This window comes from Oncorhynchus clarkii, chromosome 19 (assembly GCF_045791955.1).
Source record: "Oncorhynchus clarkii lewisi isolate Uvic-CL-2024 chromosome 19, UVic_Ocla_1.0, whole genome shotgun sequence".
Classification (NCBI taxonomy): Eukaryota; Metazoa; Chordata; class Actinopteri; order Salmoniformes; family Salmonidae; genus Oncorhynchus; species Oncorhynchus clarkii.
The window spans coordinates 23,715,324-23,725,154 of record NC_092165.1 but is presented as its reverse complement, the minus strand read 5'-3'; positions in this window follow the sequence as shown (position 1 = coordinate 23,725,154).

Sequence of the window (9,831 nt, the reverse complement as noted above, 5' to 3'; positions counted from 1 at the left end):
TTGGCACAGCAGTCGTCAGCATCACAGTAAAATTAACTTTCAGATACCCATCAAAAATGGCAAAACGGAAGGTGGATACTGAGAACCGGGGGTTTCAAACAAGGTGGGAGTCGGAGTATATGTTCACGAAGGTAGCTGGAAAACCTGTGTGTCTTCTGTGTGGAGAAAGTGTGGCGGTACTGAAAGAGTATAATCTGAGACGACATTATGAAACGAAACACGCGGACAAAAACAAGAATATGGACATGGAACAAAGGCTACAAAAGGCAGAGGAATTAAAACGAGGCCTCAAATCTCGACAGGCTCTGTTCAAAAAAGCCAAATCACAAGGCCAGGCTGCTGTCAAGGCCAGTTTTATTTTGGCAGAAGAGATCGCTAAATCAGCCCGGCCATTTACGGAGGGGGATTTCATCAAAAACTGCATGATTAAAGTTTGTGACGAAGTTTGCCCAGAAAAAAGGCAACTCTTTTTAAATGTGAGTCTGAGCAGAAACACCATTGCCGAGAGAGTAGACCAGTTGTCCATCAATCTAAAAGAGCAGCTTGTGAAAAAGGGAAAAGATTTTATTGCATATTCCTTGGCTGTGGATGAGAGCACCGACATTTCTGACATTGCCCAGTTGTCAATTTTCATCCGCGGAGTGGACTCCAACCTAAGCGTGACAGAGGAGTTTTTGGCTTTACGTCCTATGCATGGCACAACTACGGGGCATGATTTGTATGAAGAGGTGTCAAGATGTGTAAATGAGATGGAGCTGCCTTGGGAAAAACTCGTGGGTTTGACAACCGACGGAGCACCTGCGATGTGTGGACACAGGAGCGGACTGGTGGCGAAGATACGGGAAAAGATGCAAGAGGAAAACGCGACAGGTGAGCTGACAGCTTATCATTGTATCATACACCAGGAAGCGTTGTGCGGTAAAGCCTTGAAAATGGAGCATGTAATGAGCATCATCACGCGCACAGTTAACTTTATCAGAGCCAAAGGTTTGAATCACCGCCAGTTCAAGGCATTTCTGACGGAGTTAGAAACGGAGCATGGTGATTTGCCTTATCACACAGAGGTGCGATGGCTAAGCCAGGGAAAGGTGCTTCAAAGATGTTTCGAGCTTCGTGAGGAGATTTGTCTGTTCTTGGACAGCAAAGGGAAAGACACAACACAACTCCGAGACGAAATGTTTCTGTGTGAAATGGCTTTTCTGTGTGACATTACGAGTCATCTGAATGCAATAAACTTGCAGCTGCAGGGTCGGGATCGTGTCATCTCTGATATGTACAGTACAGTGAAGGCATTTAAAACCAAACTGACTCTGTGGGAGACGCAGATGCGGAAAGAAAATTTGAGCCACTTTCCCAGCTGCCAGACCATGAAAGAGAAGCTCTCTACCAGTGCGTTCCCGAGCACACAGTTGGCTGATAAAATAGGTATGCTTGCCGCTGACTTTCGACGCCGATTTGCTGACTTTGAAGCACAAAAAAGCAGGTTGGAACTGCTCGGTAACCCATTTGCTGTTGACGTGGAAAGCTCACCACCAAACCTCCAAATGGAGTTGATTGACCTCCAATGCAATGATGCACTGAGGGCAAAATATGCGGCAGTGGGTGCTGCGGAGTTCGCCCGTTTCCTCCCCGGCACAATGCCCCAGCTGCGCATCCAGGCTGCTCAAACGTTGTCTATGTTTGGCAGCACATACCTGTGTGAACAACTGTTTTCTTTGATGAACCTGAACAAAACATCACACAGAAGTCGACTTACTGCTGAACACCTCCACTCAATTCTGAGGATTTCTTCAGCTCAGAGCCTTACCCCGAACATTGATGAACTTGTGGAAAAGATGGGACACCACCAAGTATCACCCTCAACCTCAAACAAGTGAACATTACTGTGCAATCACATATTTAGAGTTTTTACTCAGTTCAAGTTTAAAAGTTAAAATTTAATATTTGTTTTCACTGCATGTTACTTCTCCTTAAACAAAGTGTTGTTTTTGATTAATAGATTTTTGCACTTTATTTTTTTGTATTTCAATCCAATTATATTTTAAAAATATTTCAGTTGAGTGGATGATAGAAAATTGCTATTATTGTTTTTTCTTTGAAGTAAATTTAGCCCACTTTTGCTAAAATAGAAAATATAGTCTACTGATGGTGCCTTGAATACCGGTTTCTTTCATTTAATGTTCATGTTATGGGGATATTTATATAAAGGAAATTTGTCTTTTGTGTCTGTTGAAAATTAAAGATTACTGACAGAGCCATAAGAAAATATTGCTTTATTTATCTGATCATATTGTAATATATTTGTTAGGTTTTCAGTAGGTTCAATTAGGTTCACTAGACTATATGCGTCATTTAAAAATTTTTCAATGAACATTCGAACAGTCCGGCCCTCGTCTTGTAGCTGATTTTTTTATTTGGCCCTCCGTCCATTTGACTTTGACACCCCTGCCATAAAGGGTGATTAATACTGCCCTGTTGTGCATTTTTTCGGTATCCTTCCCAGGTTTGACATTCTACTTTGATTAAGTGTATTTATTTTAGGCGTCGGAATGTAAATAGTGACCTCATTACTCTTCATCACATTTTTGGCCAGAAAAATAAAGAAAAACAAAAGAAAGAAGACATTTTATTTAGAGTTGTTTCTCGAACACAAGCTCAATTGAGAATATTTTGTTCAGGGATGTGTTGTATATGTGTTTCATATGTGTTCTACCATAGTCACTGCTGCTCACTTCTACTTCTTCTTCCATCTGCGAGAAATCAATCCCTAGAGTCGAGCCTTGTTCCGAAATAGAAACTTGAATTTGTGTATCAATGTGTTACCCAAGCAGAGGATAACAACAGAACACAGTGCCTGACAAAATTACAAAAACATAGAGAAGAAACCCAACCCATATCCCCACACCTACACCCCTCCCCCTGATCCTGCCACCAACCAAACAGCCAACACCACAGAGCACGAGACAGGGTGTTTGCGAAACACAGGAGTCGGCTCACGGGGCACAGACTTCAGTTCAACGTCAAGTTTTGATTTATATTTGGTTGAGTTGTCAACTAATGTGAATTCAATGTGGGGGAAAAATGTAATTCCAATTACATTTACGCTGATTACTTTTTTACAAATCCAATTCGTTTTCCACATTGATTTAACGTCATCACATTGATTTTGGGGGGTTGAAATTACATGGAAACAACGTTGATTCAACCAGTTTTTGCCCAGTGGCTACTTTTCCACACTGTGGTTTCACAGATTCTTTCCATCGCTGCACACATCTGCAGGTTATCAGTAGGACACACATTCCTGCTCTCTTTCTCTCCTTCTCCTCCCTCCCTCGCTTCCTCTCTCTTTCTTTTGAATGTGATATTTACACCTACAGTAGAGGATAATTGGAGGTGTCGTCATAACATGGGGTTGGACGGTGGGTGGAAGTGTTTGGGCAGTCAAAGGGCTGGGTGCTCCATGGCTGCTGCAGGAAAACCCATCACATAATCTGGCTCCGTAATTAAAGCCTCTCCTGTTTCTCTCCCTCTGTCAAAGACGCACACACACAAATACACACACACAGAGAAAGCTGCATTCCTGCGACAGTTCTGGTTGCAATTTGTAGGATTAGCGAACAGAAAAGGGTTACAATGACTGAGGAGAAAGTCCACTCAGCATCACCTGAAAGGACAAAGGGGCCTAAGAAAAATATTGGAATTCAAGTCCAGGGTAATGAAATGAGACTCTGGCTGGGATTCAAACAAACCGGGATTCAGACAAAGGCAATTTTCCTGACGTTGGAGCAAATCGCATTCACAATACCTTTTAACCTCAAGTGCAGTGCATTGTTAGCGCATTGCGGTTTGTTTGAATCCTGGCCTATATATATATTCTTAGTGTGTGCTGCAGGCAGTAGTCTTAAAAGGGCCAGTTCAACCGGTTAATCCATGATTCATGGCCACTGGACCATGTTGGTTATCAGTGCGGTCAACGGTCATAAAGAGAGAACTACATCAGTGGTCAGTAACGGCTCTGAGAGGACCCAATGTAGCTCCACTGTTAACCTGTAACATCTGAACACTCTCTCTCTGAGGTAGGGACCATTCACCTCTGACCTCAGACTAGTTGGGGTCGTGAAGTCAGGTGCGGTCCTCTATGGGGCGTTAGGGTGCTTGACCCCCCCCCCCCCTCCCCCTTTAAGCCCCCAAGCCAGATGACTAGTGATGTAGTGGCCAAGTAAACTCTGATCGCCGGTTGTGGTGAAAAAAGTAATGCTTCCAATACTTAATGCATTTGTCCACAAAAGATGAGAAGACTGCGCAGCAACATAAAAAAGTGGGTAAATTGTGTTTACTCACATTTACCCTCCACTACACCACTGCAGATGACAGGGTTTAACTACAGTGAGGAAGTCACAATAAACATTACACAAGTTACAGGAGAGTAAAATAAAACAAATAAAACATCTAACTTTATACACTCCCTACAAATGTTTCCCTTTATTATGGTTTGGCATTAGTCATAAAGAACAATACAACCCTTTATCTTGAGGTATCATCAAAATGTTATCATCAGAGTACTGCGTTTATGTTTTGCAGACTGTAGTTTCTGATTAGCTACATTGTATATCCGACTCTGTACTGTATATTACCTGGGACCCAACCCAGTGGATTTGAGATGGATGGAAGTGACACACTGTTAACTGTGTAGCCAGAGTTTAATAGCTGGGTTGTGAAACACTGGTTATTTGTAATTACAACGTGTGGGTGGTCTCAGCTTCAGCTTCCACTAATAATGATTCAACAACAACAAAAACAGAGGGAGGGGGAGTGTTACCTGACACACACACACAAACACACACACAGACAATGTCCAGCTACTTGCTATTATCAGCTCTGAGGGAAGAGGCCAGGGACAATGTTCCAGGTCCAAGCTCAGGTCAGGTTTGATTGACTGCAGCTGCCAGGGGAAGGTCAACTTCTGTGTCTGTCCCACATCTCTGTTAGAGACAAATTTATATTTTTATTTTGGGAATTAACGAGCCTGTTTTGTAAATCAGACATTTCGGATTCCTTCACTCTTAGCTTTTAATTGAAATCATGTGGGATTTACACGACATGACTAAAAGTATGTGGACACCTGCTCATCAAACTTCTCATTACAAAATCATGGGTATTAATGTGGAGTTGGTCCCCCCTTTGCTACTATAAAAGACTCCACTCTTCTGGAAAGGCTTTCCAAACAAGAAACGGCCTTCCCCAAATTGTTGCCACAAAGTTGGAAGCAGAGAATCGTCTAGAACAGTGGTTCCCAAACTTTTTATAGTCCCGTACCCCTTCAAACATTCAACCTCCAGTTAGCACCAGGGTCAGCGCATTCTCAAATGTTGTTTTTTGCCATCATTGTAAGCCTGCCACACACACATTATACGATACATTTATTAAACATAAGAATGAGTGAGTTTTTGTCACAACCCAGCTCGTGGGAAGTGACAAAGAGCTCTTATAGGACCAGGGCACAAATAATAATATTATAATAATCAATACATTGGCTCTTTATTTAATTAACCATCTTACATATAAACACATCATCTGTATTTTACATTGTGTTGTTATTTCGCACTACACAAGATGGTTTAATTTTATTTTGGGCTATGAAACGAGGCTACTCATGCAAGAAAAAAACCTCACCCAAATCTATAGCCCTGTTGGAAAATACTGTTTGAAAATGTTAAGGAAAACAAATTATATATATTATTTGAATCTCATTTTTATTTGGCGTACCCCCGACGGCATTATGGTACCCCAGTTTGAGAATACCTTGTCTAGAATGTCATTATATGCTGCAGCGTTAAGATTTCCCTCCACTGGAGCTAAGGAGCCTAGCCCAAACCATGAAAAAAAGCCCCAGACCATTATTCCTCCTCCACCAAACTTTACAGTTGGCACTATGCATTCAGGCAAGTTGCGTTCTCCTGGCATCTGCTAAACCCAGATTTGTCCGTCGGACTGCCAGAGAACGTGTTTCCAGTGCTCCAGACTACAGTGCTTACAACACTTCATCTGACACTTGGCATTGTGCATAGTGATCTTAGGCTCCCGACGAATAGTTATTGTGCTGATGTCGCTTCCAGAGGCAGTTTGAAACTCAGTAGTGAGTGTTGCAACTGAGGACAGATGATTTTTATGAGCTATGCGCTTCAGCACTTGGCGGTCCCATTCTGTGAGCTTGTGCGGCCTACCACTTCATGGCTGAGCCGTTGCTGCTCCTAGACCTTTCCACTTTACAATAACAGCACTTACAGTTGACCGGGGAAGCTCTAACGGGGCAGAAATTTTACGAACTGACTTGTTGAAATGTGGCATCCTGTGAAGGTGTCACGTTAAAAGTGACTGAGCTCATCAGTACAGCCATTCTACTGCCAATGTTTGTCTATGGGGATTAGATGGCTGTGTGATCGATTTTATACACCTGTCAGCAACGGGTGTAGCTGAAATAGCCGAATCCACTAATATGAAGGGGTATCCACATCATTTTGTATATATAGTGTATCTGCCTGGTTGTTTCCATAGAAATGCTTCTCTAGTATCACTGTGAAATTTGTGAGTTAGTTGTTTGTGCCTCTTGAACAGCTGGTGGGTCCATAGTGATACCATCAGGTGTATAACAATCAGGTGTGGAAAGGTTTGGGGAGGTTTTAGTGTCCTTCTAATCTGTGAATCAGAATTAACCCTCTGCATTCAAACTATCTGTCCACAGCAGGCAGGCTGGCTGGCTTTAACAGTGTCATGGAACTGTGGGTTACAACAAAAAACAGGTGCTTACACAGGAAACTGGCCCTGTTGTCAGAGATCTGATTGGTCAGTCTGAGAAGGGTATTTCAGAAGGGAACTCATCACCTCCACCCAGCTGTAGCCTTGACACAGCAGCTTTAACCACCTGGTGGGGGTGGTGGTGATGATGAACATTTTGAAAATAATCAAACCACCACCATCAATAAATCAATCAAATGTATTTATAAAGTCTGTTTTATCAGCCGATGTCACAAAGTGCTGTACAGAAAGACAGCCTAAAAAAAACAGCAATCAATGCAGGTGTATAAGCACGGTGGCTAGGAAAAACTCCCTAGAAAGGCCAGAACCTATGAGCAAACCTAGAGAGGAACCAGACTCTGAGGGGTGGCCAGTCCTCTTCTGGCTGTGCCGGGTGGAGATTATAACAGAACATGGCCAAGATGTTCAAACGTTCATAGAAGACCCATAGATGGGTCAGATAATAATAATCACAGTGGTTGTAGAGGGTGCAACAGGTCAGCACCTCAGGAGTAAATGTCAGTTGGCTTTTCATAGCCGATCATTCAGAGTTAGAGACAGCAGGTGCGGTAGAGAGAGAGTCCATAACAGCAGCTCCGGGACAAGGTAGCACGTCCAGTGAACGTCCACCACCACCACCATGTAGTTATTAAAGTTAAAAGTGTTCTAATGAACTGTATTGAAAACCAGCCCAGAATAGTGTACGCAGTATATACTGTTTTTTATAGCTTTAAAAGTCTTGATCAACTAGACATGAAGGTCACTGCTATATAAGTTTTAACCAACCCTGCACTGAGCAGCACACTATTAGTCCTGTCATCCTCACTTGATAAACTCAGATGAATCATCTGGTTTCTGAGGAGGTCATGACTGAGCAAAAGGGACTTCCGCTGCCTGACCAGTTCTCCTAAAATGGAGGATGTAGATTTGATAGGTTTGAGAATGGTTGGACAGTTAAAGAGCTGACCTGTTGTTAAAATCTTTACAAATCTCCTTGATGATTGTTCTCATGGTACCAAATCAATACATCAACAAAACACCATTATTAGAGCTGGAGACATGGATTGCATTCATGCAGAAACAGAGCTCCCATAATTACAATTTTAGCCAAAATAGAGAGCATTGTCCATTATATTTGCCATTCTTTACAGTAGTAAAGCTAGCTCTCACACTCCCTAGTCGACTGTATAAAAAACAACCATTTTGATGACTTCCACTTACTTCTGTTCTAATGGTAATGGTTTGATTTGGGGTCATGGTATCCAACTCTGTGGAGAACCACAGGAATATGGTCTAACCCTTAGCAATGAACATAAACTCACACCCCCAAGCTAAGGTCTTGGTAATGTGATCTATACGAGTTAGTAGTGGGCTAATGACCCAAGGACCCAGGGTTGTGTTTCCCTGCTCTACAATCTAACAAGGGTCTCCACAGAACACTCCACAGGGCTTGGCATCCCATTTTTTTTGAGAATGTGTTTCCCCAAAACTATTTATTTCAGCATAAGGAGTGTGCATACGCACACTCACACACACATACATGGACGTCATACACACCAATTACCGCTGGTTGTGGTCATGTGTGATTTGTGATTGTGTGAAGCATGGCTCCAAAATGATGATGTAGCGGCTGAATGGAAGAAGGATTGTTCTGATGTGGGCATACCCATCCGTCCCTCCCTCTCTCTAGTTTCTCGCTGCCTGCCTCCCTCTTTCTCTCTGTTTCTCTCCATCTCTCTCTTTTCTCTCGCTCGCTCTCTCTTTCTCCCTTCCTGCCTCCCTCTTCTTTCTTTCTCCTTCTCTCCTCGCTCTCTTTCTCTTTCTCTCTCCCCTCCCACCACAGGCACTCAGGTGCATCTCTTAGCAGGGAAACCCAGAGGTCAGTAGCCCATGAAAGAGCCTCCTCTCTGGGGAAGAGAGAGAGAGGAGCCAGGGGGTGGTGGTGGCGGTGGTTGATGCCTAGTGTGGATCTGAGTGGGACCCCCTTAAAGATGCACTCCAGGATCTTAAGCACAACAAATTCGTAACATATACTACGAATTGGATTCGTAATATATCATACAAATAGAAAAAAAATATATATACAGTATATATATACAGTACCAGTCAAAGGTTTGGACACACCTACTCATTCAAGGGTTTTTCTTTATTTTACTATTTTCTACATGGTCAAAACTATGAAATAACACATGGAATTATGTAGTAACCAAAAAAGTGTTAAACATATCAAAATATATTTTTGATTCTGCAAAGTAAACAACCTTTGCCTTGATGACAGCTTTGAATTCTGTCAACCCTGCTGGTTAAGTGTGTCTTGAATTCTAAATAAATCACCAACAGAGTCATCAGGAACGCACCCACACACCATCACACCTCCTCCTCCATGCTTCACGGTGGGAACCACACATGCAGAGATCATCTTGTTCACCTACTCTGTATCTCATAAAGACACATTTTTTAAACCAAAAATCTCTAATTTGGACTCATCAGACCAAAGGACAGATTTCCACAGGTCTGATGTCCATTGCTCTTGTTTCTTGGCCCAAGCAAGTCTCTTTTTTTTATTGGTGTCCTTTTGTAGTAGTTCCTTTGCAGCAATTTGACCACGAAGGCCTGATTCACACTATCTCCTCTGAACAGTTGATGTTGAAATGTGTCTGTTACTTAAACTCTGTGAGGTAAACTCAATTTCTGAGGCTGGTATCACTAATGAACATATCCTCTGGTAACTCTGGGTATTCCTGTCCTGTGGCAGTCCTTAGTTTCATCGTAGTGCTTGATGGTTTTTGCGACTGCACTTGAAGAAACGTTCAAAGTTCGTGAAATCTTCCAGATTGACTGACCTTCATGTCTTAAAGTAATTATGGACTGTCGTTTCTCTTTGCTTATTTGAGCTGTTCTTGTCATAATATGGATTTGGTCTTTTACCACAGGACTATCTTCTGTATACCAACCCTACCTTTTCACAACACAACTGACTGGCTCAAACGCATTAAGAAGTAAATAAATTCCACAAATTAACTTTTAACAAGGCAC